We start from the raw sequence: 10118 nt of genomic DNA, 5'->3' as shown, positions 1-10118 counted from the left end.
AAAATAAAATAAAAGATCGTGGAACACGAAAGCAAGCATTCCCTGGGTGCTTCCTTTTATCTCTGCCAACTCCTTCTGGTCCTCAGCTTGCTTTCTCATCTGCCTCTCAGTGTGCCATCCTGGAAGTAGCAATCAGTGCTAATTCCGTGGATATCACGTGGAGAAGGTGAGACCACAGCTGTTCACAAGCTGCAGAAGCTTCAAAACACGTGAGAGGTGGCACTGGCCCTGGGGCTTGAACTGCTACCTTTTGCCCTCTGTTCCTGATATCAGGTTGATAACACAGGGCCTTGGGCATGGAGCAAGGCCTAAGGGGATGGGCTGAGGGCACCACCTTCCCCAGTGTGCTGTGTGTAGCAGTGAGGCTGAGATGAGTGTGCTGGGCTGTCCTCTGGTTGTCTCAGCAAGTGATGAAAACTCAGATAGACTGAGAAGTGGAGCGAGCTGGCGTTTCAGCCTACATCTGAGGTCTGGTGTCTTGGGAATAACTCGCTCCCTTCTCTGCCAGATTTTGGTGTAGAATCATACAGGACTGAATTCAAACATGGCCTCCCAGGTTATTAGGAAGGTACACATTTCAAGTTTTGATGATAGAACTTACTTTATGTAACTGCTAGGTTTTATAAGTAGTGCTTTATGAGTAGACCACAAAAGGCTTTGGGAAAACAAACAACAAGTATAAAGATAATGAGATGTAGTGATGATATGATTTGTATCTAGGTGTCTCTCCAAAGCAAATGTGCTCATAGATGGGGGTTTTGGGAAGTGGTTGGATCATGGGTGTGTGATACTTGGATGAAGGGCATGTGGTACTGGATTAGTCCACTATGGTTTGGTAAAGCTCTGGGTGTGGCTGAATGGATTTGCTGAAGACAGAAACTCCACCTGGGTGTGGATGGCACCAACCAACAAGCTGTAGCCTGGGTGGAATATAAAGGGAAAGGAAGATTCATTGTGCTATGTCAGTTCTCCCTGTCTGCTATGCTATGGATTTTTTCTCCTCTGCAACACCTAACTGCCATGCTGCCCTGCCTTAGAGCCAGCTTACTATGGACTGAAACCTCTGGAAACTGTGAGCTGAAGAAAACTTTCAAGAAGTGAGGATTTCTTCCTTTTTGAAGGTTGAATAGGATTCCTGTGTGTGTGTGTGAGACATTTTCTTTTTCAATTCTTCTGTTCATCTATGGATTATACCCAGATTAGTGGATATAACTGCCAAATAAACAAAAATAAGGACAAACGGAGTTGCACTGAAACAAAAGGTTTCCACACAGCTTAGGAAACAGCTGATAGACTGAAAAGACAGCCTACGGGATGGTCAGTAGGAAGGAAAGAAGGAGGAAAGAAGAGGAAGAGGAAAGAAGAGGAAGAAATCCTCTTCTTTCACTTTGAGTGTCAGGTATTTCATATCAACAATGAGAAAAGTAACAAAGACAGAGGGCTTTCTAGAATGGTCAGACACTTCCACCATAGCTCATTTCAATCTGCTCTGCAATATTACTGAAAGTGAACTTGAGAAGAGATGTGTATAACCAGTTTTTAACTATGTAAGAACTAGCTCCAAAATATTATTGTTCCCAATTTTAAGTTCAGACATGGAATATAGACATCTCAATATATCCTCCCACCCTAGACTTCTGAAATACTTGTGATGGGCTGTTGTGCACAGAAAATAACAGACTACATGCCAGTATATAGCAGACCCTTAATAAATACCGGCTTTCCTCTATAAATGAAGCTGCACCTTATAATGTTGTTGAGTAAATGAAACAGTTCATGTGAAAGTGCCAAATACAATTCTTGACACTTTATATACAACCAATAAATGTTGCTGGAAGAATGAATAACGGACATTCAATAAGGCTTAACTTTTTATTATCATATTTGGGTAAAATTCAAGTATTTTTAGTTTAACCTACTTTTGCATGTTAGTCATTTTCTGCAGTTGTCTTTGGATCAAGACAATCAGACATTTCTCCAAGGGTTTTTCCAGGAAAGCCCTTTTGAGAGGCATCTCATTTTCATAACATTCCCAAGGGAACAGTGGTCACACTATGTTACTCACTTTAGGAAGTTTGGTGAAATTGTCTTTCCTGTCATCTGAGCCTTGGAGAGGAAAGTCGGTACTTTATGTGCTGATACTTACCTTGTCTCTACCACATTCATGCCTGCAATTTAAAGACTCCCACTGCAAATGTCTTATGTCACTTCCACTCAGTTCATAGCCAAACAAGTCAGTGGTCATGTACTCCAGGAGGTAGGAACAGCAGTCCTACTGTGTTCTTGGAAGGAGAAAATCTGAAATATTTTTAAATGGTCATAATGTCTACAGATGCTCATCCAATCACTGGAAATTTTCATATGTTCTCACTGAAAGATGGCAATAATACATACACCAAGGTAAGATTTAGCGGTTAGGCTTTGGGATCCACCCAGGCAAAGTGTGCAGCACACTTGTGAGTGTGGCTGGGTGGGTCGTGGAGGTGTGACCTTGGGTGCTGTTTCTGGCCCCTCAGCCCTTCCTCTCTGGCACTGTTCCTCTGCCCTGCTTCCGAGCCCCTGTGAATCAAGCAGTTTGTTCTGCCTCATCCTTCTGCATAATATTCCTGCTTTGGCTCCTGCTGACTGAGCTCTCTGAAGCTGTAAGCTGTATTAAGCTTCACTTCTTTGAGTCATGGGTGTCAGGAATGGGAAATATATTTCCCAGGGAACACATATTCCATGTGTTTCAGCAATGGGAAAGCTGATGAATGCACATAATGATACCTTAAAATAAAGTGTTTTGAGAATGAGATAATAGGAAACACATTTTAGAACAGTGTCATATTACTAAAGAGTAATGTGGAGTGCTGCTTGTGTTCCCTAAATGCAGTCTTCCTTCTGTCTCCAGAAAGTACAGTAGTAGCAGCTGCCCCATGGTTAGCTACACACGATATTTTACTGTTAGTATGCAGTTTCTCCTATAGATTTTTTTCAACTGCAAGTATACTTTATGAGAGGTGCTACAGTATAGCTAACATTTATTGAATATTTAGGACAGATATTTCAGTCAGCATTTCATGTTTTATTTTATCCAATCTTAATAAAATCCAGTGAGGTAGATGGATGGTACTATTCTTATTTTTACAGACAAGGAAACTGAAACTTAGAAAAGATATGTGACTTGCCCAAATTCACTAAGCTAGTAATTAGCAGGGTTGGGATTAAAATGCAGTTCTGACTTAAAGATCTGAGGTCTTTATCATTAGAGAACAATGGAGAGATTGACCACGACGTTCATTTACTGATTATCCAAGAGGTATGTCAAGGAGCCCACTCTGAACACATCAAGATAATCTTCCTGGAGCTTCCATGCCTTTGAAGAGCACAGATGATGCATAAATAAATGGACAGAGGCTGTCGGTGTAGCTCAGTGGTAGAGACACCCCTAGTAAGCATGAGGCTCTGGTTCAATCCCCAGTAATGAGTGGGGATTGATTTAAAAAGTCTGTCTGGATATTCCTCCTCCAATGCCTACCTGTTTAACGACTGTTTAAACTTATGACCTGTCACTTGTACTTAACAACCCATCTATTTTTTTGGTATAATTCTGTGCATCTTGTTTATAGAAGCTCACTGTATTTTTGTACAGTATACCATGTTTACACAGCACTGTAATTTTTGCTGATTGTACTGTATAGTACAGCATTATAGTTTTATGGTCTGTGTTATAGTATTGCATGTATGAGTTATGCAAATAAGAGCAAAGTCATCAAATTGGAGTTTCCTCTGACTGTTTCTTTGTTCTGAAATTGTAAGGTACACACTGTATACAGTTTCTCATTCAGTTACCAATTCAACTAACGACCTAGTTGTAGGAATGAGGCTCTGTTGTTTAACAAAGAGTGTCTGTAAACAAATTAAGATATTTTAGTTAGTGAAAAGTTGTGAAAAATATTAAACAAGGTAGTAGGATGGACAGAAAGGTGAAGAAAAACTATCAGTTAATCAGGGAAATGATTTTTTTTTTTAACATGAAGAAAACGTTCAAGCTGAGAGTTGAATGAAGAGGAGTCCATCTTGGGAGAAGGTGAAAAATGTCCGAGCAGAACAGCAGGTCTGGAAGATAGGAACATTCCTGGCAAGGAAAAGAGGAATGTGGCTCGGTGGAGACAAGGGAAGCTGGGTGCGCTGGAGGAACACAGCCCGCTATAGATGGCCATGGTGATGAAGGAGAGAAAGGAAAAGGTGTGGTTAAACAGACAGGAAAAAATCAAATCATTCAGGGGCCAGGAGATGCAAGAAGAGGGGGCCAATATCCACTTGTGGCTTAAAGTAAACTGTGAGTTATGGGTTGGATCTAAATTGTCCCCTAAACTCTCATGTGTTAGGAAGGTGACTGGAGTGTAGGGGGGCTGTATTCATCAGTGGGACGTGCTGTTAGCAGAGGGGCCTGACTGGAGGGCCAGATTGCTGGGGGTGTGACCGGGAAAGGTGTATTCCTGTCCTTAGTTCCCTTCTCTGTCTGCTTCACAGCCGCCATGATGTGAGCAGCTTTCCTCCTCCAGACCCATCGTGCAACTTTTGCCTTGGAGCCTGCCAGTCATGGATCAACTCCCCTGAAACAGTGAGCCGCAATACACCTCACCTTCAGTTGTGGGTGTCAGGTGCTTTGTCCCAGGAATAGGAAAGCTGACTACTACTAGGTGTAAGAAGGGGAAGGTGCTGACTGGGAAGCTAGACCTTTTCTTTCTCATACTTCTTTTCAAGAGTTAGCCCTGCTCCAGTTTACTCTTAACTTTCCCTCTCCCCAAGACCTGGTGACATGCAGATTTAGTTTTAGACAGGCAAACCATCACGTTCTTTAAGCACCATTGAACACAAGGCAGAGGTTTTCTGTAGTACAGACTGCAAATATGTCAAGTGTTCATTATCACAAACAGCTGGACCTCAACCCCCTTCCTCATCTCAAGAGGTAATGTTTAGAATTTTCTATGGCCAAAAAGATATGTGATAAACTGTGGCTGGCTAAGGTTAACTCAGAGCCCTGGAAATGCAAAAGAGCAAACTTATTTTTGAGTTTGTGGACATAACCTGATGTTTTTCTCTTAATGATTACCAAATGGTTTCCAAATCACGGTAACATTGGTCCAAATACGATGTAGGTCCAGCTTAAACATAATTGGTCTCTTCTGAGCCTCAGAACAAAGGCTCAAGGGATTCAGACGATGCAACATGTTCCTCATTCTTTGGAGAAATACCCAAAGGACTCTTTTTAAAAATATTTTTATTAACATATATTAATTTTACAAAACAGTGGATATTTTCATAAATGTACTTTACATAGTTGGATCAGATCTGTCTGCCAAGGCCCTCTCCCGAATCCTCCTCCACCTCCCTGGACTCCCTCCCACTTGTTTGCTAACAGTCTCAGGGGATTATTCTTGCTGTTTCCTATCTTCCCTACGTGAACCTCCGCAAAAAGCCAGCAGTCAAGTACATTCAACAAAGCACCAGATTATTCCCTCCGCTGACTCACTGTTTAACTCACGAAGCTCTCTCCAGGCTGTCTTGTGCTTTCAAGGTGTTCATTGGGCACCGCAACAAAAGACTGGCACAAAGGCCTGGGCCAGATTCAACAAGACAGCAGAGAAGAGGAATTTTAGTTCTGACCGGTCGAAAACATATTCCACAGTGAGAACTTCGCAGGAGCGTGGCCCACTGCAGGAAGCTCTGTGGGCAAACTTGAATTTAGGGAAGTATGTTCATGTCTTTGGCTCCCTTGAAACTAGATCCTGAATCTCACACCATTTCCATATCCAGATATGTGTATAAAGGGAAGCTCTGTGGGCAAACTTGAATTTAGGGAAATATGTTGGTGTCTTTGGCTCCCTTGAAACTAGATCCTGAATCTCACACCATTTCCATATCCAGATGTGTGTATAATGCCTTGTCTCTCATGATCCTGCCCAGGATGTCTGCGGTGTCGGCATAGAGAAGGTTTCTTCTTGTGTAGTGCTTGATTTGGACAGTGGAGAAGGGAGTGGCACATTTCACAGGCGGAATGTGGGGAAGGGTGACTTGTGGGTTAGTTTGTCTAGCCAGATGGCAGTTCCTAGAAATACTGTAGGCTTTCCTAATTTAGAAAATTAATGACATTGAGTATCAAAACCCACTAAAAGGTGCTCCACCCAGACATGAGTACTTCATTTGTAAATGGAGGAGTGAATTTTAATTTTGAGATGCTTTTAGATACAGTAACATCCCAATGGAAATGTTATTTTGTGCTCTTAATAAACTAGGATGGTTAGAGTGGCCTATAAATGGTTTTAAGGATGGTAAACATAGTCTGGGATGGAGTAGGCACATACATGGAAGCCTGAAGTTCATTTGTCTTATTTCATCCTCTTAATTTTTAAGAGGATTATTATTATTTTCTATCAATAGATGTAGTTGAACATAGTTTTCATTTTATAACTTACTGTACTTGGAATTACTGAGTTAAATATCATTAGTGATAAATGCCTGACAACCAAGGATTGTGACATTTCACGTGAGTATAGCCATTTACTTATTTTATCAGTGATGTTAGAAATAAAAGAAATCCAATGGGAAATATGACCACATAATTCCAGACAATGAGGAACATTCCTTTATATTTGAACAAACATTTTTACTTCTATCACTTTCTTTTATTTCAAAACATTACACAATTGTTTGGTTTTGAACAATCAATATAGAAGTACGTAAATTATACAAAGCTCTGGCTCTCTGCTAGCTTGTCCAAGAGAATTATGGTAGCAGTTTGAGGGCTATTTTTCCACATTTGAATGTTTATATAGACTTGCATAAAAATATGCCACATAACACATGGATTTATATGTGAAGCATATGTATGCTTGTGTGTAAGAATTCAAATCATTTGTACATAGTCTTACACTTACATTTTACTTATATTGTGGAGGCTTTCACATGCAGGTACACATAAGAATACCATGCTGTTTTTAAAGATATATATAGTTGATACATAATTGTACATGCTTATGGGATACAGTGTACTAGTTTGATCAATGAATGCAATGTGCAATGCCCAAGTCAGGGTACCCAGCATTTCCATCCTTAAACATTTGTCATTTCTTTGTATCGAGAGCCTTTGACCTCTCTTTCATTTCACTGTAAGACTAAAGTTGTAAATTATACTCATCTTTCCTTCTTTCCTCCCCTCCTCTTCCTTCCTTCCTTCCTTTCTTTTTTCTTCCTTCTTCCCTTCCTCCTTTCCTTCCTATTTTTGTGGTCATGAAGTTTAAACCCATGCCTTGACCTTGCAAGACAAGTGCTCTACCACTGAGCTACATTTCCAGCCATTTTTTTATTTTAAAGAGAATTAGAAAAAATGAACAATAAAAATGATACAGAATTTCAAAGCAAGATGATAGGAAATTAACAATGGTTATTATATTGCAAATTGTTATCTTCAAAGTAGTTGCTCAGGTTAGTAGATATAGGCATGTAAAATTCATCAAACAATATAAGCACTAACTGTTCCTTTTAATGAAATAATAGAAATTAGTAGTACAGTTACATTAGCTATCTTGTGTATATATACATATTTTTTCCCTTCTTTTTTTTTCTCCTTTCCCTGTCCCAGTTGTCCTTTCCTTTTGAGCAGTTTCTTTCCTTTTCACAGTATCTAATGTACCTTTTGGATTTTATTTACTCTTTTAGGTTCTTATGCTATGTAGAGAATATGATGTTTACACATGTGGATCTGATTTATTTCACTTCTGAGTATGGTCTCTAGTTGCATCCATTTACCTATAAAAGCCTCGAGTTTATCCTTCTTTATAGCTGAGTAGTACTCCACAATATCTCTCTCATAGTCACTCAAGCTGCCTTTGAAGTTCCAGTCCTCCCCCTTCAGCCCCATTTGCAGCTGGGGTTATGCCCAGACAATGTTATTTTTAAGTGCTGATATTAAATGAGTGAGGTTTTATTTTTTTGCCCATTGTTCTGGTAATGTTTTAGAAAAGATTGTGAAACTTACCATTAGTAAGACATGGAGAAATAAGCTCTCATATCTATAAATAAGCTCTCATAGCTATAAAAGGGGGCTATAAATATGGATGGTGTAAACAGTTACAGTACCTTTCCAAGGAATTAATCAGAATGCTCCAGAGAAACAGGGCCAATTAGATACACAGAATATACAAGGGGAGATTTATCATGGGAATTGGCTCACTTAATTACTGATGCCAAGAAGTCCTGTGACAGGCTGTCTACAGCTGGAGGACTACAAAAACCAGTGTTATTGTTCAGTCCAAGGTCAAAGTCTTTATTTTAAAATTTTTTTATATTTTTGGGTTTTCTTGTGGGGGTGATTTGGAGAAAGGGTCTTGCTCTTAGTCCAGGCTGGCCTTGAGCTCACCTCTATCCTCCTGCCTCAGTGTCCCGAGTGCTGGGATTACAGGCGTGCACCACCACACTCAGCAAATCAAAAACTTCAAAACTGAGTTGGGGCTGGGGTGGAGCAGCTGGTGTAAGTCTCAGAGCCTGAAGGCTCAGGAACAAGGAACTGCAGAGCCTGAGGGCAGAAGAAGGAGGTGGACACTGAAGTTCAAGGAGAGAGACAGAGTGATTGTAGTGGTTAATTGATTGTGTCAACTTGAGAGGTTTGGAACCTTAACTAAATTTGGCTCAGCAATTGGCTCAGCAATTCCATACCCTAAGGTGCAGAGGAATCACCCTAGGGTGGATCATCACCTAGAAGATATAAAAGGCAAATAAGGAAGGAGAGAGGGACTTCCATTCTTTGGAGGAGCTCCAGTCTTCACCTTCAGCTTGGACGTTGTCTCCTGGCTTCTAGTGCAGACTGTTCGGCTTCTGCCTTGGATCCTTCAGCCTTCCGGTGTAGATTCATCAGCCTTCCACTGCAGAGCCATCGGCCTCCTGATATGGATTTGCATCGAGCACTGCAGTGAACTCCAGACCATGGACTGAATCCTTCAGTTTCCTGTGTGCAGACACCCTCTGCATGCTTCCTCATCCAACTCGTTGGCTGACCATTGTACGCCAATCTTGCAATTTCTTGTACATGTGTATATCTTGTGTTATATCTGTTTCTCTAGGAAAACCCTGACTGACACACACACACACACAGAGGACAGGAGAGAGGTCTTGTTTCTGCCTTTTTGTTCTACACAAACAGACTGATTCCCACCCACATCGGTGAGCACAGATCTTCACCCAGTCTCAGCAATCTGGGCATTTTTTAGTCCAGCCAAGCCGACACATAGAATTAACCACCACAGGCTGAATGTAACCAAGTTCCATATGCCATGGCTTTGGCCCAGAAATTCCTCTTATAGTTGCTTTTAGCTGATAGAAATAACATATCATATTTATACTGATGTGTGCAAAAAAGTGTTCATTGCTGTGCTCTTTTAATTAAAAAATGAAAATATAAACAACCTGTTCCTATTAACTCTGTAGGCTGACTGTGTTATTCTGCATCTCTGCATATTTACAGCATGCAGACTGGCTGGCTGAGTTCCAGCTGTTGCAGATTGGACTCGGCTGAGCTGTGAGTTCAGTTTATGTCCTCCTTCTTTGTCTTCTTGGGTCAGTACCTCCGGGACGCGCTTTTCTCAGGTGAAAGGAGGGAGTACAGGAGGCCCAGGTGGTCCACACCAGCTTCTTAAGGCCTTGCTTGCAGGAAGTCTGTGAAACCCTGTAAAGCAGAACTAGGCCAGAAGGGAGGGTGGGGAAGGGATTAAAAATAAAGAACCAATCTGTGTTATGGACGTGTACTCACCCTCAAGATGACTGTGAACTGCATGCACCAATAAAAAGTAAATAAATTTACAATTTTATATATAAAACCCTATAGGTCAAGGTAATTCACAGGGCCAAGTCTCATATGGATGAGATGGGCAGGGAAATATTCATCCTTGTGGAGGTGAGTGGGGTTCAGTCCACAGGGGCCGCCACCCTAGCTGGGGAAACAGACCCAGGCAGCTGGGAAGGGTGCAAAGGCAACCTTGCATCCCTTACTGACTAATTTCCTTTCCTTTCCTTTCCTTTCCTTTCCTTTCCTTTCCTTTCCTTTCCTTTCCTTTCCTTTCCTTTCCTTTCCTTTCCTT

General features: G+C 41.1%; 1 long non-coding RNA gene across 2 annotated transcripts in view; it reads left to right on the top strand.

Moving 5' to 3' along the window:
• LOC102015630 overlaps positions 1–10118 on the top strand; it is a 19764-nt gene that overhangs the window by 1256 nt on the left and 8390 nt on the right. The window contains exon 2 of one of the 2 annotated variants that reach the window (XR_001230802.1): positions 4516–4606. The exons of the other annotated variant lie outside the window; for it this stretch is intronic. This is a non-coding gene — a long non-coding RNA (uncharacterized LOC102015630). The remainder of the gene's footprint in view (positions 1–4515; positions 4607–10118) is intronic. 2 annotated transcript variants of the gene reach the window in all.

The sequence above is a fragment of the Chinchilla lanigera genome, unplaced genomic scaffold (assembly GCF_000276665.1).
Source record: "Chinchilla lanigera isolate Chin_1 unplaced genomic scaffold, ChiLan1.0 scaffold00075, whole genome shotgun sequence".
Taxonomy (NCBI): domain Eukaryota; kingdom Metazoa; phylum Chordata; class Mammalia; order Rodentia; family Chinchillidae; genus Chinchilla; species Chinchilla lanigera.
The sequence above is the reverse complement of the archived record's forward strand: the minus strand, read 5'-3'. Positions and strand labels throughout refer to the sequence as shown.